This window comes from Mastomys coucha, unplaced genomic scaffold (genome assembly GCF_008632895.1).
Source record: "Mastomys coucha isolate ucsf_1 unplaced genomic scaffold, UCSF_Mcou_1 pScaffold16, whole genome shotgun sequence".
In the NCBI taxonomy this organism is placed as follows: domain Eukaryota; kingdom Metazoa; phylum Chordata; class Mammalia; order Rodentia; family Muridae; genus Mastomys; species Mastomys coucha.
The window spans coordinates 91,356,550-91,376,059 of record NW_022196898.1 but is presented as its reverse complement, the minus strand read 5'-3'; the positions used below and the strand labels follow the sequence as shown (position 1 = coordinate 91,376,059).

The 19,510-nt window shown below is 43.4% G+C and overlaps 1 long non-coding RNA gene across 1 annotated transcript in view; it reads left to right on the top strand.

Moving 5' to 3' along the window:
• Positions 1-228: 228 nt before the first annotated feature.
• LOC116093886 overlaps positions 229-19,510 on the top strand; it is a 95,716-nt gene continuing 76,434 nt past the window's right edge. The window contains exon 1 of the long non-coding RNA XR_004119876.1: positions 229-334. This is a non-coding gene — a long non-coding RNA (uncharacterized LOC116093886). The remainder of the gene's footprint in view (positions 335-19,510) is intronic.

Here is a 19,510-nt window from a genome sequence, read left to right as displayed (position 1 = left end):
TTAATGAAGTGTACTTGAGAAGTGTTTTTCTTTTCTTTCTTTTTTTTTCCCCAAAGATTTATTTATTATTATATGTAAGCACACTGTAGCTGTCTTTAGACACACCAGGAGAGGGCGTTATGGGTGGTTATGAACCACCATGTGGTTGCTGGGATTTGAACTCAGGACCTTAGGAAAAGCAGTCGGTGCTCTTACCTGCTGACCACCAGCCCTTTTGTTTTCTCTTTCAGTTGAGTGATTCCTGTGTTCCCAGACGTGTGAAGAATACAAAAGCAGTAAGGAGATAGTGATTCCTCCCTCCAGCCAGCAGTTGCTGTCCATGGAAGAAGGCAAAGTAAATACGTAGCTAACAGTTCCTAAGTTGGTTACTACCAGCAGTGAGGCTCAAATCTCCAAGAGGTGTAGATGGATGGGTCTGGAGATGGTTACTGAAATCCAGGCAGGCTTGGGCTAGAAAGGACATTTAAGGAATTGAGTATGGGAAGGTGATGCTGAACTTTGCTGGATTGCTGGCAAGGAGATGAACGCCCGATTCCTCCACGTCCCTGCTTAGGACTGGCGTTCCACACACTTGCCTGTACTGAACACTGAGGTAATCAACATGTATACCCCTTCTTTCAGGGGAGGGAGGGGCACTTTGAGATGGAACCTTATTTACTCCTTTAATCCTAATGGTAAAGCAGATAGTAACTATTCCTAGTAAAGCAGATAGTAACTATTAGGAGTTCTATAGATGCTTATGTAATACTGGGGTGGGCAAACAGACACCCAACGGTTAAACAGAGATTACGAGAAACAAGGATAACTAGACAGGCTCAGAGGTAAGAAATGCTGACCTGAATAGGACATCTAAACAGCCTTTAATATGTGTGTGTGTGTGTGTGTGTGTGTGTGTGTGTGTACACATGCATGTGCACACATGTATTTTTAGAGCATGTATGCTAACGCCCCACAGAATATGTATGGAGATCAGTAAACAACTTGTAGGAGCCAGTTCTATTTTTCTACCATGGATTCTTGAGAGTTGAACCCAGGCTGTCAGATTTGACTGCCAATACCTTTCTTTCTTTACCCATGGAGCCATCTTGCCAGAGCTGGTTAAACATTCTTGATTGAGCTTATAGACAAGATAAAACTAGTATTTAGGAATGAATCAGAATTGTGGAAAACCAGGAAAGTTGAGGGGATGTAACATGTTCCAGGGAGGAATGAGGAAAGAAGGGCCAAGGAACAAGGAGCCACCCTGAGCTATTTGTGGAAGTGTGAGGAAAGGCAGGAAGAGGCTGGGTAGCCACAGGAAAACTGTTGAATGCAGGGAAAAAGACAGTTGGTTTCAGGAGCAATGAGCTCACTTTGGGCAAGGTGGAGACTTCTATTATTGTGGGCTGAGGTTCTGTTGCCTGAACATTTCAGGGGACCCTAGGGAATGGTTTGCAGCACAGCAGTAACTAGTAAATACGCAAATAAATCACTGAATGTTGTTGAAACTTAAGGGCCAGCAAGACGATTGGTAGGGTTTTAAGTATTTGAAAGGGGATTGGAAGGAGGGTGGGACTGATTGGATGGATGCAGGCAGGCTCTTACACGTTGTAAGTCAGAGCCCAGGTGTGTGTGTGTTTGTGTGTGTGTGTGTGTGTCTGCGTGAGCGATTGCCTCATAAACTCCTGGAGTTTATAGTTTCTGCCTGGAAGCCACGGGGAAAGTTTGAGATACAAAATGATCCACTTGATTTAATTCACCATGAGATTTCCTAAGGCCTTGGTGTGTGATTTCAATCTCCAATTAATCAAATTAAATTAGATTTTGAAATGTCTTGACTTATGGTGAATGATTCTCAAATATGTCAACCTCCATTGAACTGACTTTCTGTATGTACACACACACACACACACACACACACACACACACCCTACCTCTCTAGAAATTCTGACTCTTATACTTATCACACAGCCCAAACAGTGCTAGGTTTGCCTATCACAGTACACCACACCCACCCAAGGATGGGAACACAGCTCACTAAGCCATAGCCAAGCCCAGACAGTGACTCAGAGCTGAAGACCCCTTCCTCCTGGTCGGTGAAACAGTTCTTTATCGAACTGGAACAAGCCCATCCATGGAAATCTCTTCCCTCTTCCTCCCAAACAACTTGGTAGCCAGAGACTACAGTAGAGAAGAGACTTACAGATTTTTTTAATATTGCATTTCCAAAAATAAAGGCAAAGATTTCCCCCTCCACATTTCCTTGCCATGAGAGCTGCAGGAACATAAAAATCAGTGTCATCCTTAGGTAGAGGATGTTCAGGCCCTGCTCTTGCCTGTTTTCATAAACATCATGGTGTGAGTGTAGTTGGCTCAGAATCCTCCGGTGTTCCCCTGGCATATTTACACAGCTCAGATTCACACTGGTGCGTCAGGATGGTTTAAAGTTTGGGAAATGGGTTCCCCTACTGACAAATAGCATAATTAGGCATGATGTCTTAAGCGAACATATTAGCTTGGGCTTTTAACAGTGTACAAACCTCGGCTTCCGCAATAACAACCTAATCTTGAGGGGGAGCCATTGCAGGCTTCACTTGAACACAGTCAATGCGTGTCCACCCAAGGATAGTGCTCGGAATGGTTTTATTTATATCCTCCTCGTTAGTCATGCAGTCTGTGTGCAAACAAAATAACATTATTCTTATCTCCTTGGAAAGTTTAATTCATTAGCAATTAAAAGCTGATCTAGAAAAGGGCCAGGCACCAGAAAGAGGCCCTTCCTCTCCCAGCAGAGCCCCAATGAGCGATTGGAGGGGGCAGCTCTCAAGGATAAATAACTATGTCCCCGGTTTACTGGATGGTTACACAGCCCTGTTTTTGAATAAATAGTTTACCCATGTAAGGATTAGTCTGCTGTAATTAAAGAAGATAAAGCAACCAAGGAGCTCTGTGCAGCACCCTGTTGAAACTTGCTGTCCTCAGGCTCTTGCCAGAGCCCATTCTGCCTCCTGTCCCCGGTCCCCTCCCCTGTCGGCCTTCTTTGGGGGAGGGGAGAGGTTGCTTCTGGGCCATGCTGCTGCTGTGGCCAAGAGTTCTTAGGAGAATGGCTCACCTAAGCAGTTGACAGAAGGAGTTCTACTTGAAGCACAGATGGGTCTGACCACTTTCCTGGTCATCTTAGGGTCAGGGAACTTAAGAATAGCGAACCTGTACTGTTCTGCCGAAATACGCTCCATGCAAGAAGTTAATGATGGGGAAACAGGTGGGATGGGAGGGTGGGACAGAGTGGTGCGGAGAAGTGGGAAGTAGGAGCTGTCTGTACTTTCTGCTCAAAACTTTTACAAATCTATAAGAGTATAAACAATAGCCTAAGATTAAAAACAGACAAAATCCATGTGGCTCACCCGTGACTCTGATGCTATGGGTGAAGTTGCTTTAATCCGTTTCTGCCTTGTACTGGAGAGGGAACCCAGGGTCCTGTGCCTGCTACCACCGTGAGCTGTATACCCAACTTAGAAAGCCTGGAGGAGGGATTGCTAAGACTTGGAAGCCTTTACCAGGACGAGGAATTGGAGGCCAAAAGTCCATTTCTCTGTATTTTGGTAGCTGCCCCTGGAGAGTGAAAAGGGCTTCTTTACCTTTCTGAGGGCTTCCTAACTTGAGCTCCGAGTGAGTTTTACTTGACCATCCAGCACCCAGCACATCCAGCTGTTTAGCATCTCATTGCACAACATTGCAGCAGCACTCACTTTCACTGAAATAGTTTCCTTTCATGGCTGGGTTTCATATAGGCCAGTCTCAATGTATGAAATATAACCAACACCCCTGGAAATAGATTGGGTCCAAAATAAGTATGATTAATACAGCAAGAACACATCTTAGGGCTAAAAGGATCTAGAGGTCAACCCTGACTAATAGCAGATATTCTATGGAGAAAACTTTGCTCACCCCTACGGAGGCAAGAAAGAGTTAAATCCTAAAGCCCCAGCCAGGCAGGTAGGGGAACTTTTAATCCCAGCTGCTGCCCCTGGGGGTGAGAGGAAGAGATATTTGATAGTCCAGCGCAGAAAGTAAATATAGAGTAAATTACTTCCATGTAATTGGGGAGATTATTTCAAGTAGATTGCAACTTGGAAATGGATCACTTCTTTTCAAAACGCAGGGTGACTTGTAATTCTCCCACCCTGGCTCCAAGGTGGCACAGAGGGATGGGGCAGTTGCTAGCTGAAAAGGCTAGCTGAGGCCTCTGTCTTTTGTAAAGTCAAAGCTAACCATCTTTAATGCTTGCTTTACTCTGGCCCCTGTGGTAGCTTTTAGGAACAGAATCGCAGAGACATGAGAATGTGGTCCCCAGAAGGATACCACCTTAAGTATCTGAACTCTGAGCCCTGGTAGATAGAAAGCAGAGAACTCTGCAATTAATATAATTGCCCTCATTCAAGGAAATAGCCAATTTGACTTAAAATGGAGTGGAAAAGCCTGAGAGGGAGTCTGGGCGAGACACCTAAAAAAAATTGTTACATATTTAAAACAATATATAGTGGGAGAAATTTCCCACAAATGTCTGTTGGTTCTGTCTCAAGGCCAGCATGCCCCTGCCCGTCTTTGTACATCTCTCTCCTCTTCTTAAGGAGGTGCTAAGACCAGCGAAGTTTGCTGAGGTTCATGGCCATTTTCATCACACTCAACTCTGAGCAAGTTACTTCCAGCCACTCAGCTTGTATTTTCTTATTTGTGAACTGGGGATAATGAGGTATTTGCCTTTCACACAAAGGATTTTGAAAGCTCAATGAGAAAATGCCTGCAAAGCACCCCGCACTTAGTTCTCTTTATGATTAGCATGATAAACACACAAAAGAAATTGTTTCTCACATGAGGTGCTGTGTAGCCTGCCCACCGGTCTGTTTTTCTTGAAGTTAATTCAGTGTGTAGCATCCAGAATGGAACGTCCCATTCTAGATATGGCCCGATAGTACACAGTACAGTATGCTGCCCTTCATTCCAGGTTTTGTACTTTAATTAATGTAATCTAAGATTACAGTGTTCTGCGTGTGGTATTCGGGAGTGACTGGCACGGCTGAACAGCTCCACACTTGGTTCTTAGCTATTTCACTTTAGACTTCCACACTACCTGTGATTTTTCTACAGTTAGTTCCCTTTCTTGTAAATGTAGCTCATGAGCCTATACATTCATTCATTCTAAAAACTTTCAAAAGTGTACTTATTGTGAGCTAACCCAGTGCTTGTTATTTGCCATGATTTGTAAGTTCATAAAGATAAGTACTATCCCCTTTATATTCCTATCTCCAGGGTCTGGTACAATGCTTGGTAGAAAAACTGAATTCTCTAGATGCTATTGGATCAATAAATGTGTTTCTGAAAGTACCTTATCGATAGTGAAACTATAAATTGAATGTTTTCCTTGTGAGGTGGTGGTGATTGTTTATGAGATGAGATCCCAGACAGCCAGACTAATCTTAGTCTTGTTCTATAGGTAAGGTCTGCCTTGGACTCCTGGCTTTTGTGCCTCTGCCCTCTGAATGCTGAGACTACGGGGCATGGACCACCACTCTTTACCTAAAGTAACCTAGTATGATGGTTAGCTTTAAATGTCAACTTGTCACAACTTAGAAACACCTGAGAATGTGTCCCAACTGAAAAATTGTCTTTTTTCAGTTGGTCTCTGGGCAAGTCTATGGCAGACTGCTTTGATTATTAATGGGTGAAGGAAATCACAGCCTCCCTGAGCAGGAGGTCCCGAAATATCTAGGAGAGAAGAAAGCTAGGTAGGTGCAGAAGCAGGCAGCATGCGAGCATTTGTTTCTTGCTGTTCTTGGTTATGGATGTGATGGGAATAGCTACTTGAGTCTCTGCCTTCATTTCCCATCAACAATGGGTTATAATTTGAATTTGTGAGCCATATGAACACTTCTCTTATTCTAAGTTGCTTTTGGCTAGGGTGTTTTATCCCAGCAACTAGAGATGACCCCTCTCTCTCCCAACATCACTTTCCTCTTGAATAGTATCTACTTTTTTTTTTTTCAAGGATATTAGGCTACTTAAAGAGATTAAATCAAAATAAATGTGTTGGGTCTTAGTCAGTGGTTGTTCCGTCAGCTCTTCTAGCTTTGGCTGGGTCACTTCTTTGTGTGGTTGTCATTGCTGTCTCACATGTCTTCCATCTGCCACAGTCTTGGCTTAGGATCCACGACTGTTTGACTGTCAACTTTTAAGGATGCATTTTAAGACATTCAGTTTTGTTGAAGATTCTTGAACCAGAAGTCAGATGGCATGATGCAAACTAATAGTTTTTCAATGAAGAAATGAGAAACCTTAACACTGACACATAAGGAATCTAACCTATTGATACCTGTTTGGCTATGCTATATTAATTCCTACAGAATTTCATGAAAGAGAGCTCTCCATATTCTCTAGACTGTAAGGACATAAAAAGTCAGGATAAATGTGCCCCAGAGTATCCCACAACATTGGTTGCCTTCAATGAGTTAAATGTTTTCTCTATTCAGGTGGGTTTGTTTGTCGGGAAGGACCGTGGACTCGTATGGCTGTGTCTACGTGACCGTGACTGGACATGCCATGGAGTTGCAACAGACAGACTCAGCTTGTCAAGCATAAGCGACGGTGAACCGAAATAACTGGTCCTGCTGCTTATCTAGTAAGAGTGATTAGCAGGGTGCCAGAACTCAAAATTCCACAGGCTCTCAGGGATTTCTCAGTTTTTCCTTAGGCCTTCAGGGCCCTTACAGAGCCATCCATGATTTGTTTCTTGGCTTTTTGATTGTTTTTCTGTGAGTTGCTAAAATGGTGGTGGGATAGGTGGGGTGGAAGAGGCTTCGATGCTCTTCATTTCACCGCAGCTGAGTGTGCACAGGTCTGTGACAAACTCAAGATAGTTCTACACACTGCAGATCCCACTCCTCCCCGGAGGACTTGGCAAGGCTCACACAGGTGGCCCCTGCTCCCAGGAGGACTTGGCAAGGCTCACACAGGTGACCACTGCACCCAGGAGGACTTGGCAAGGCCCACACAGGTGACCACTGCACCCAGGAGGACTTGGCAAGGCTCACACAGGTGGCCACTGCACCCAGGAGGACTTGGCAAGGCTCACACGGGCGGCCACTGCACCCAGGAGGACTTGGCAAGGCCCACACAGTTATCTTTTATTCTTCTGAGTATGAAATGTACTTGAAGGAGGGGTTTAGGGAACAATCAGAAACATTGTGGACCCTGTCATAAAGCTAATTTGCTGAACAAGTTCTAAGTTTTGCTTATGCTTGAATGCTTATTTTGGCATAGTTTCTAATGAGGAAGATGGATTTTTATAGGGTGGGACACCAAGAAACTCCTACATCATTCCTAGGTATTATTCATTGAATCCATTGGTTTGGCTAATACTGCAAAATCCCTGCAGTGTTGTATGAGGGGTGGGATGCTCCTGAGGGTCAAAGTTCATCCTTCAGTGAAGCATGTTTCAAACACTGTTCTATATTCAGCTACTGTTGGTCAGGAGAGGGCTTTGATAGACAGTCTTCATTTTTAATATCTTGGTGAGAACTAACACATAGAATCTAGAACAACTTTCCATTAAAAGAACACTAATACCACTTCCTGTTTCCATGTACAGAATTTCTTCATATACTATATCTTTTATCTCCTTATAATGCTTTGAGTTATGAATCCCTTTCCTAGATTAATTTTCCCAAATGACTAAGAAGTCTGTATCTTTCTGCATGGATATGATTGAAAAAGAACGTCCCTCAAAGCCTTTCATGTTCCATTTGACTGGGAAATTACAGCGCACACTATTAGCAATTGCCCTGAGCAAGAAGACAAACAACACAAACAATATGAACTCAGCATGTGAGGACAGTGTTCTCCAATTCACAGATAAATGAATTAAATTGCATGGTTATATTCATGGCACACTTCGATTACATCATCTCTTCTACTTTTGCAGCTTGCTCCAAGGACAGGTAGGGACTATTCCTAGTTCAGAGTTGGAGGGACTGAGGCTCAGCACACAATGACTTACCATTAGGAAGCAAACCAGAAGAGTCAGACGTGGCGTTAGGCCTTTCAAATCCTACCACACAGACACCATCACGCAGCATCCCTAAGTCAGGCTTGGAGGAGACTTGTTGCTGTCAGATCATTTATGTCCTACCCTCTGGGTCCTTAGAGAAATCTCCATTTAAACTGATGGCCTCCCCCGGCTGAGGAATAATTTTCCTGGGAAGGAAATTTCTGAGTTGGTCTGATTCTACCATCACCTGCGAGCTTGGCATTTTGATGTAATGATGTACATTTTTAAGGCTTTGCTTGCTTTAAGAAGGATGTGCTGGTGGGAATGAGCAACAGCCTGACCCCCGCCCCCCTGGTTTGGACAATTAAAGCCCTGGGCACCATGTGTTGTTGGTGGGATATTTAGGAGTTCAGCCTTACAGTATGTACCTAGGGGTGGGCTTTGAGAGTCTTACCGTCTTACCCCACCTCTAGTCCTCTCCTTCTGTTTCATGCTTGTATTTGAAGATGTGATCTTGTAGCTCCACACTTCCGTGCCTGCTGCTGGCTGCTATGCCTGCCTTCCAAGATGGCCCCTTATCCCTCTGACTAATATCAGTGGTATGACTCTGGGATTTAACACTGACATTTTAAGAATATCAGATTATGCTAAATTTATAGATACATTATAAGCATATCCTCAGAGCGTCTGCTTCTTTATTGTGAACATTTTGATGGAATGTTTGTGAACTCATGGTTCTTTTTATTGTAAGTTCAAGCTGGACTTGGTGGTGCGGAACTATGAGCAACTCAGGAAGTTGGGACGGGGAGATTGTAAGTCCAAGTCCTGCTGGGGTAGAGAATAAGTTCAAAGCCATCTTGGACGAATTAGTGATAGCAGTTCCCAAATAAAACATTAAAAGAAAATGGCTGGGTAATAGCTCAATAGTAGAGAACTGGCTTAGTGTAGGCTGAAAGTTTGCATTACAAAAGCAATCAATTACCCCTTTGAAGAAGGAACAAGGACCACTGTGGCTCATGCTCCAGTGTGATAGGGGTCCTGCCTCTGCATCCATGATGCTCTTTAAAGACAGGTGAAACAGTCCTCTTTCTCATTGTGGTGACAAAGTGCCCATCAAAAGAAAATCCCAAGAAAGAAGAGTTTATTTTGGTTCTCAGTTTGAGCCCATCATGGTGGTAAAGGTTTGATGTCAGGAACCTGAGGTGGCTGGTCATACTGCACCGTTAGTCAGGAAGCAGGGAGATGCAAACTGGTATCCACCACTTTAATGTTGCTTAGGCTTCTTCTCCCAACAGTGGCCTACTGTGGCCAACAGGATGGCTCTTTTTCTGAGTTTCAGAACTCTGTCTGAACTGACCTGCCAAGGCCTAGAACTGTTAATCTCATTGGCCATGGCATTCTTCTGACAGATGAGAACACCCCTGTTTTATTTAATGCTCTATCTGCTGAGAATTGGGAGTTATTTCTAAATAATGAAGAACTGCCACTCACTGGGACTGTACTCTTCCTTGAAAATTTACAGCATTGATGTGTTTGGACCCATTATTTCAGATTAGTCTTCTCCATCTTCTGTCCTACTTGTGTGGAGGTTTAATTGTGAGTGGCTAGAAGAAGTCACATTGTAGAGAAGGTATTCTGTCTAAAATAAATCGGGACTACCTAGAGGAACTAATTTCTTTATATAAATCATCAATTCTGGGGGTGAAGAGAGAGCTTCATGGTTGTGAAGGGCACACTGCCCTTGCAGATGTCCCCAGCTTTTATGTCCAGGTGTTTACAATCACATGCAACTCTAGATGCAGAGGATATGACTACCTCTGTGACCTCTGTGTGTGCATCCACATGTGCCTGTGTGTGTGTGTGTGTGTGTGCATGTGCGTGCGTGTGCGTGTGTGTGTGTGTGTGTGTGTGTGTGTGTGTGTGTGTGTTGTGGTGTAGCACTGCTCCTTTCTTTATGGAGAGATGTGAAGACCTTGAAGATAACCAGGATAACTGGATAGTGTTAATTGAGTTTCCACTAAATAGTCTATGTTCTGAGTATGTAGGTAGAACTACTATACACTGGCTAAAATGTCTCAGTAGTGAGGTACTGTGGGGATGGGGAGGATTTTCAAGGTGGGGAGACGGACAGGGACCTATCCTGGTATCCGCCAAGTCTACCCATGGGTGCTGAACTTCAGCAGCTTGTCTGCTCTATGGATACTGGGAATGTACTTACCAGCTTAAGTGACATTTTTACCCCATGCCGTGGTGTCTGACATTCCATCTGTAATGAGTCACTCTTTCTTTGGCTTTCTTTCTTTCTTTCTCTCTTTCTTTCTTTCTTTCTTTCTCTTAAAATGGAAATTCTCTGGGTTTGTGCAAAATGCAAAACCAATTAGTGAAGCTCAGCACAGTACATGAAGGTACTTGTTTTCTGGGGGTGAAAAGGGAACGTTGGAAGCTAATGGGGAGGGGCGGTGGAGGGGAGAACATCTGAGGGCTGAGTGGAAGAGCGTAGACCTCAGGGGAGGGATGGGGGACACCATCTTACCCCCGGGAAGGTTTCACCTGGACTGCCCCAGCCCACCCAGTACTATTGAAAAACAAACCAGTATACATTCGTGGCGTGCTGTGATGCAGTTGGGCTGTTCAATAGCTGAATTAGGTAAAACTTGCAAAGCAGGAGTCGGACCAGGTGACTAGCATTGAAGCCAATGATGTGCGTGCTATGCTGTGGCATTTGTCTGGGCCAGATCATGAATGGTTGACCTGTTACTTCCCCAAATAATACAGAGGGCCTGTTTTTTTTTCCCCATTAAGATTTCTGTTTTGTTTTTTAATTAAAACCATTATTACTTGCTTACTTACTTACTTGCTCATTATGTAGTGTGTCTGAGTGCGTGCCCACATAGTACATGTGAAAGTCAGATGACCTATGTGGTTCCTGGGGATCCAACTCAAGTTCTCAAGCTGGGTAGCAATTGCCTTTACCTTCTGGTCCATCTCTCCAGCGCCAGTTCCTGGTTTCTGTGCTAAGTCAGGGAGTGGGAGTCACGAAGCATCAAAAGCCCATGTTGTCCTCACATCCCCTTTCTTCTTTACACATCCAGAAAGCCTTTCAGGCTGAAGACCATTGGCGGTGGCTGTGGGTCTCTTCCTGGCCTAACTCTCTGACCTTTCATTTCTGCTGGACCTGCATTTCAGTGCACAAATTCGGCGGCATGAAAATGATCCTAGTGATCCAACTTGGGGGGGAGACAGGAGCTTCCGGCAAGTTCCCAGGCTGCAGGCTGCTCTCCGCACCACCAGGCCTCTTTGCTTTTGGGGTTGTATAGGCTCAAATGCTTCAATGAAGTTGTTTAAGTGTGCCAGGGGGTCCATCCCAGGTGGGCAGACTGGCCTTTCCCTGTATCTCACCTTCAGAATTGGACTTAGGTTAAAATCAGCTCTTCAGGTGGGGTCCTGGTTTGAGAGGAGGACAGAGAGCTGTGGACGAGCCTGCCTCTCTAGCTCAGGCTACCATTGAGTACTCACAGAATTAACCAAATGAGCAAGTTGTTGGTTCCCCAAAGGATGTTGGTTTCAGACACCTGACTTGACTCTGAGTGAGTGGGAGGGCCGTTTCCTTTCTCTCTCTTTCTCCCCCCCCCCCGCTCCCCCCCCTCCCGCTTTTGCATCTTGGCTGTCGTGTTACTACTCGTACATTCAGCCCACAAATTTCTGTTATCTAATCAGGTGCATCGGTCCGTGCTGGAGATGAGAGTGCAGGAACGCCCCTCTGACTCAGATTTTGCACAAACAAAACGAAGCCTTGTTAGCCAAGAGGGCAGAGCACCCATGGCTGCTCTGTTCAGATCTTTTCCCGACAATCTGCAGGGCAGTGCAAGGGGAGGTGAGGAGTTTTTAACAGCAAGATAAGCAACGGGAAACCCCAGCTTGGTATGCTAAATAAAATTAAAATGTCAATATTTACACATGACCTTCAAGGCTCTTACATGCTTGTTTCTTAGTGTTCAGGGCAGACTGCATTTTCTTTAGTTTGTTACCAACAGCTTGGAAATTCATTGTGAGGACATAACCCAAATGTTGTCCAAATGTTCCTTCCAAATGGCCAGCCCCAAAGTACCATGTTAAAGGCATCTGACCTTTGTGCGCCGATGGGGGCACTGCCCTGCCTTCCCACCTGCAGGGGCTGTGGCGGGAAGAGTCTATGAACTAATGAGGGAGACTAGATCACCTGTTTTATTTCTTGATTTTTTTTTTTTTTTTTTTTTTTTGTTTTTTTTTTTTTTTTTTTTTTGTAGAGACAGGGTCTCATGTCATCCAGACTGGCCTCAGACTTAATAAATGGCCATGGAGGTGAGGCTGACCTAGGACTTTTGCTCTTCCTGCCTCTACTTACCTGTGCATTTAGGTATTTGAGATTTTAGGCAGGAACCATGTGTAGTTTTTCGCTGCTGAAGATCAAACACTAGGGCTGTGTGCACGGGTAGGTAGGCACGCTACCCACCAGCACACCCCGACCCCATGCAAGCCCTTTACCCCGGCATCTTAGAAACCTCACTGTTGTGCCTTGCACATCCAACCTCTGCTTCTGTGCTGACACAAACAAATAAACGCGATCATAACGGTTGAAATGTAGTTAGAAACACAATTGAGAACATCTGTATTGTAAGCAGAAATAAATTAGAAATACCGAAGTGTTTTGTAGCTGTGAAAAGGAAGGGATAAAAAAATAACCCACAGTACCTGGATTAAGCGGTGATAAATAATGTATAAAGCAAAAATCTCATTACCCCCTGTGTAAACTCCCCCCACCCGATGAAATATATTTTATGAATGTAGTAACGCTGTAATAACCAAAGCATTTGTTTTTTCCCCCACAAACTTTCCATTTCACAACTGTGAGATTGTTTGGATTTACAAGTGCGGCTGGAAACATCCCTGAGGTTCCTGGGGTTTGGTCTCTTCCTTATGACCTTCAACTCCAGGAGTCGGGACAGTGCCACACTGCACTATTCATCACCTGCTTTGTGCAGGTGAAAGTTTCCCCAATGAAGCTACGGAAGCCCAGGCAGGGCTGAAGCACAAATCCTGCCAGCCTTGGGGAAAAGGCCTTAGGGTTCTCTCCTAGCGTGCTGCATCTGTGTGTGTCTATCGCACCTGGCCACCTTCAGAGCCCAGGCTGATGGTACTGAGATCCAGTTGTTTCTGATGTCACCACAAGCAAGATGACAGCTGTCAGATAAGTGCACTTTGTCCGATTGACACGTGGGGTCAATACAGGAATGGCCAGAAATGGTCCTTCGGGCACTCTCTTCCCTATTGCCAGGTGGTATAGGTCCTCTCTGCCTGCCTGCCTGTCTCAATCCCTTCAGCCTGCTGCCCCTTCCAGTTTTCCTGGTTCCTTTTGTCTTCTGGAAGGCCTTGGAGCAAATCAGGGACACCATGGGACTCACAAGCATGCTGAAGGGTGAGCAGTGGTGTCAATAATAAAAACCAGTTCTCCTGGGCGAGGCACGGGGAACACTAGATCTTTTAAGATATGTGAGGGCAGGAAGCATAGTGAGCCGGCTCAGTGACACGTTTACATAATAGGAGCCATCCTATGCCTATCTCAAACAGCTGAGGATTCCTTCTGACCCTTAATCAGTGAGTTAGCGCACATCCCACCTGCCTTGCTGGCACATTTGGGAAGGCTCCTGAGCCGGCCACAGAGATCCCTCCAGAGAGGTAGGTGCTGCTCTGAGTTGCATGACCGGTATCCTGGGTTGTCTCTGCCCAGTCCAGTGGGATCAGAGCTGAGCAGAACAACCCCATCAGTTCCCTCCTATCATGACATCGCGTGTGGAGTCCTAGTCAGAAACTCATGAATTCCATCTCCCCCAGCCCCCATTTTGTTGTGTGTTTGGTACAGTTGGGATGTGAGTTAGGGGGTGTATGACACTCTTGCTAGAGATGACATTGGGCCAGACAGTGGTTGCCTCTCAGTTAACTGGAGCATGGGGAGATAACACCACTTTGCTTTTGGCGGAAGCTAAATAAAGTCACACAATAAAAGGGCTTTATGTAGTTTAAAACATCATTGGTGTGGGATGATTAGAAAGGGAATGATCTCCTACCAGCTTCACCATACAGATTGAGGAATACATCAGACACTCTATGTGAGGATGGCATTGAAAGGAATAAAAAGCACCCAGCATTATGGCTTGGATGTGATGGCCTGTCCGTGGCAACTCCTGTTTCTGTGGCTGCTTGTTCTTCCACATTCACCAAGAAGCAGAGCCCACTGAACTCTCACCAAGGATCCAGAAGTGGGAGATCCTGTGTCTGGTGGTCTCTTTGTCCACCCCAGCTTTCTTGGGAGCTCCTCCGGCATTTTGAAACTTTTCCTGTCATTTCCTCTATTCGTAAGGTAGAGGAACAAGTATCTCCTGATACTGTTGTTGGGGAAACAGGATTGCAATGGATTCCCTACAGTAGCTTTTAAGGACAACAGTTCTGTGAAGGACGTAGGTCATGCTTGCTCTCCCTCTGTGCAGGGGGTAGGCACATCTCCACATCCCCCTAGGACCTCAAGCTGATAAGGCAGCAACAGACCTATGGAATCAGGGCAAGGCGACGGTTCTGCTCCTGTGGTAATCTAGGTCTCTGAGTCCACGAGGGTGCAGTGAGCAGATTGCGTCTTCAGGAAAAAGGTTAAGCGCCAATATTTTGGACAGGAGGTGGTTAGATGCATTTTTTTTTAAGCCCTTGAATTTACCTGATGGTTTTTGTACCCTTGTGTGGACTATAGCGCATTTCAGGTTATGAGTAAATTTAACAGTAGAAACCAGGTCATTTGAAACTGTCTCCACTGGTTGCTCCGCCTCCTCGGCTGCCCCTTCAGTCTCCCTTTCTGGTCGTCTTCACTAATTTGGCAACCTTCTGATCACCGAGAGTGGCAACACTAGGTGGTTTTCAAAATGTTTTGAAACTTTTATAGGACAGCTGTGGAAAGATGGAAGTTTTCAGAAATCCATCAAGATAAGGTAAGAGATATGTTTACTTGTTAACGCTTTTAAACCCACATTTTATTTTTGAACTAATTTTAGACTTATGGAAATTGTCATTATGTTCAGCTGAGTTTCTTTGAGTCTCTGGCCCTACCTTGGTTTACACAGAATCTCTCCCTGCATTGCAATGCAGCCACCAGGAGTAGAGAACGAGGTCTCATACATTATAAACTAAGCTACAGGCTTCATTCAAAGTACACCAGTGGTATGGCCATGTCCCCTTCATGTCCCAAAGCTCTATCCGGGAACTCTGTATTGCTTTGAGCTATTCATTCCCATGGGGTACCTCCCCCTCCCTGGCTGCCCCTCAGCCTTTGTAATCTTGGCACTTTCCTCAGAGTACTCACCGACCAGTGACTTGGTAGAATGCCTTTTAATCGATGTTCACTTCATGTGCTTTCATGGTTGGGATGAGGTAATGCAAGAATACCACAGAAAGATACTGTCTCTCTTTTGATGGCACCCTACCCAGGGATGTCTATTCTTTATGTGTCCTATCACCGATTATTTTAAGCTCGATTGCTTCGTTAAGTTGGGGGCTCCTGGTTTTCCCGTCAGATAGCTACTATGTTCCACTTTGAGGGAATTATTTTGAGTTTATTCAAGCCCTGTTGATTCCATTTTGAATTTCCCTTTTTATAATATAAAGGAGAAAATGTCTCTGTAATTTCATATGTCTGGTCTCATGCACAGAGAATGGTGTACTTTGGATGCTTTTTTTAAGTTTTGTTATTCTTTTCTACACTTAATCTCTTTTACAGAAGGCACCTCCTGTCGGCTCCAGAAGTTTCACTTCTGGTTTATTCAGTTGCATAGTACTCCATTCTGAGGAGTGCTTCCATGTGTGTTTGCTCTTCCATGTCGGCATGTGTGTAGAAATTAGGGTAGGATAAATGAATGTATGCTTATACATTTTGCTCATTCTTGGAGCTACAGCCCTTAAGAAGTGGACTTACTAGTCAAAAATGAAAAGTCTACCTAGTGTTCCTGTGCAGCTATCACAGCTATCATATCAATTTGAACTCTCGATATGAAACTATGGCGATGACTAGATTTTTTTCCCAGCTTCACTAATAAGCAAGGTATGTACTTAACTTTTTTTTCACCTTTCTTGATTTTTTAAATTAGCATTTTGATCGTTTGTTCCTATAGTTTTGAGATTTCCATGTATTTAATATTAGTCCTTCTGCTCTAGTATGCACTATGAATATTTTCCTTAATTCTTTTTTTTTTCTCTCTCTTCTTGTCCTTCTTCTTGTTCTTGTTCTTCTTCTTGTTCTTGTTCTTCATGTTCTTCTTGTTCTTCTTCCTCCTCCTCCTCCTCCTCCTCTTCCTCCTCCTCCTCCTCCTCTTCCTCCTCCTCCTCCTCCTCCTTCTTCTTCTTCTTTTTTGAGACAGGGTTTCTCTGTATAGACCCAGCTGTCCTGGACTCACTCTGTGACCAGGCTGGCCTCGAACTCAGAAATCGGCCTGCCTCTGCCTCCCAAGTGCTGACCCTATTTCATGATCATTATTTGATGCTGCACATGGTGATATTATTAAAAAAATGATTTTTAACTCATAGTTAGAAATCTTTTTTTTACACAAATTAAATAATAACTTAGTCATTTTCCCCATATGATATGGTTTCAGTTTTTATATTTATAACCTTAATCCACTCTGTTTATTCTCCTGCTGCCTGTGAGATGTGGGTCTCATTTGATCTTTTTCTCCCAAATGACTACCTAGTAGCTTCAAACTATTTGTTTAAAAGTTTCCCATTACTCCAGTGATTTTTCTACTTTTGTGAAACAATAAATTTCTGTACATATTGAGTCTAATTCTACACTTATATTCTGTTAACATTTTTGTCTATTTAACTCTTCTTTATTCATGCTCCAGTGCATACTCTTGTTTTATAGAACTGTTAGAGTCTTAATCTCTGTTATTTCTCTATTAAGTAAGAGAGTAATTTTTAGTGCTAATCACATTGAGGAAATTTTCATCTTTTTCTATTTATAGGAGTAGCATTACCATTAATATATATTAAGTTTTGTCAAATGATAATGTTTTTCCTAGCAATTTTTTATTGCAACTGTTCCTAGCAATTTTTCAATGCAACTGTGACGATTGGTTTTGTCAACTTGATACATTCTAAAGTCACTCTGGAAGGGAGGGAGTCTCAATGAGTGATTGTCTAGATTAGGTTGGTTTGTGAACGTGTCTGTGGGAGATTGTCTTGATTATGCCAACTGAGGTGGGAAGTCCCACCCACTGTGGGTGGATCCATTCCCTAAGAAGAGGATTCTGAACCACATAAGAGTGGAGAAAATGATCTAAGGCCAAGCAGCCGTGGACTAATGCATTGCTCTGTGCTCTTGACTGTGGATGTATCATGACTTGCTCCTTAGGATCCTGCTACCTTGATATCCCTACAAAGGCGGCCTATAATCTGAAATTTTATGCCAAATGAACTCTTTCTTATTTAATTGATTTTGTCAGGGCATTATGTCATGGCAACATGAAAGGAAACTAAGACAAAAGACAACAAAAAATTATTATTATTTTTTTAATGTGTTTTACCAGCCTGTGTGTATTTGCAGAACAGAGGTGCCTGGGGAGGCCAGAGGAGACTGCTTGAGCCTTTGGAACTGTAATTACAGATGCTTTTGAGCCCCCTGTGGGTTCTGGGAAGTGGGCCCCAGTCCTTTGCAGGAGTAGCCAAGGCTTTTAACCACTGAGAGAGCTCCCAGCACTGACAGCAACTTTGTATCTGCAGGAACTTTTATGTCCCCCCCCCAACCCCTTAGGCATCTTCTCTCTGACTTCACCGAGGAGCTAATAATGATGAGTGCTTTTACACTGTAGCTTCCCCCCCTTATTTTGTTTCTATTTGTTGCATTAAGAAAGATTGAAACACTTCCTTTCCTCCTGAGTGCTCCGAACAGTGCAGAGAACTTGGGACCAACTGATAGTTGAGATTTGGGGCTTTGTTTGACAAACTCTTCCCCTAAGTCATATGTGTTTGGTGATAGGTTTTGTGAGGCTGTTTCTTGATATTCTTTTTTTTTAAATATGGACATTGATTTGATTTCTAGCTTAACTAATTCAATGTGTTTTCTTTAAGAAATTACCCATCTTGTCAATTTATTTACATAGAGATTTTAAAGTGTCTTTTCATTTAATGTCATTTTCCTCTTTAAAACTCTTACTTTGTATTTTTATGCACCCCTCTCTTTTCCTGATATGAAATAGTGGCTTATCTGCTTTGTTAACATATTCCCCAAGGTTCAATGTCCATCTTTCCATTATGGTTATGTCTATGCAACAATGTATTTCTTCACCCCTGTTCCTTAGTTGTAATATTTTTTACATTGTCACAATGCTGTATCTTATTTTGGTTTTATATGTACATTTTTATGTTTTTAAATGGTTGTGAACAGGTCTCCCTTTTGTTGACATTTTCTTCCAGCCATAATTTGATTGGATAAAGCTCATTTTATCAAGTACAGTTTATGGGCTTACAGAATTCTTATGTATTAAAAGTTGTGCTACATGATAATCCTTTGCTCACATTTTTTAAGCTTTTAAGCAATTTTAGCCCATTATTGGCTTCTTTGTATATTGGTTTTTCAAACTCTGGTGTCAGCTGAATTTGTTTGATAAGTTGTCTTGGTCTGTCTGTCTGTCTGTCTGTCTCTGTCTATCTGCCTCTTCCTTCCTTTTGGCCCAGAACTCTGTGGGTTTCATCATTGTATGTTAAATCTCACAGTCTTTCTAAAATATGCCCTAGTTTTCATTATTCTTCCTTAATTTTCTCAGACTCTACTCTGCTTTTTCAGTGTATAAATTCAGCCCATTTTATGACTGTAGAATGTTCTTACATTACACTGTTTAAGAGTGATTGTTGTCCTTTTTTTTTTTCTCTTCTTTGGGGAATAAAGTGACCCGGACTCTGTCCCCGTGTCCCTGCATCTGTAGCGTTTTGTCTGATTCTCACCGTGTTCTCCTGCATGCTGTCCTTCTGCCCTGGGCTACTGCTTCCTCTCCCTTCCCTGCCCTCAGGAGCTTTTCCTAGGAGCCTACTTGCCTTTTAGCACCCGCCTTTTAACATCTTCTCTATTTCTAAGATAATATTGCCTTCCCCTCCTGCTATTTTTCTAGAGTTGAGCCAACGTTATTTTATTTTGTTCATTTCTGCTCTCTGAGTTTGGGTTTCTAGCTTAAGATGGTTTCTTATATTCTTGGATGTTTGTTAGAATATATTTAACTAAGTGTGGAGGGCGAGCTTGAACTTCATTTTGTTGCATGATCTTTCAGGGGAGTAGCCGGGTAATCCTAAATATGAAGAGTCATTGGACACTTAAAAAATGTCTTTCTCTTGCTTTGTGTTGTCATAATTGGGTGCTCCTGTTTAATGCCACCTTAAAAAAAGGGCTCTAGTAAATGTAGGCCATTTCCAGAGTTCTCC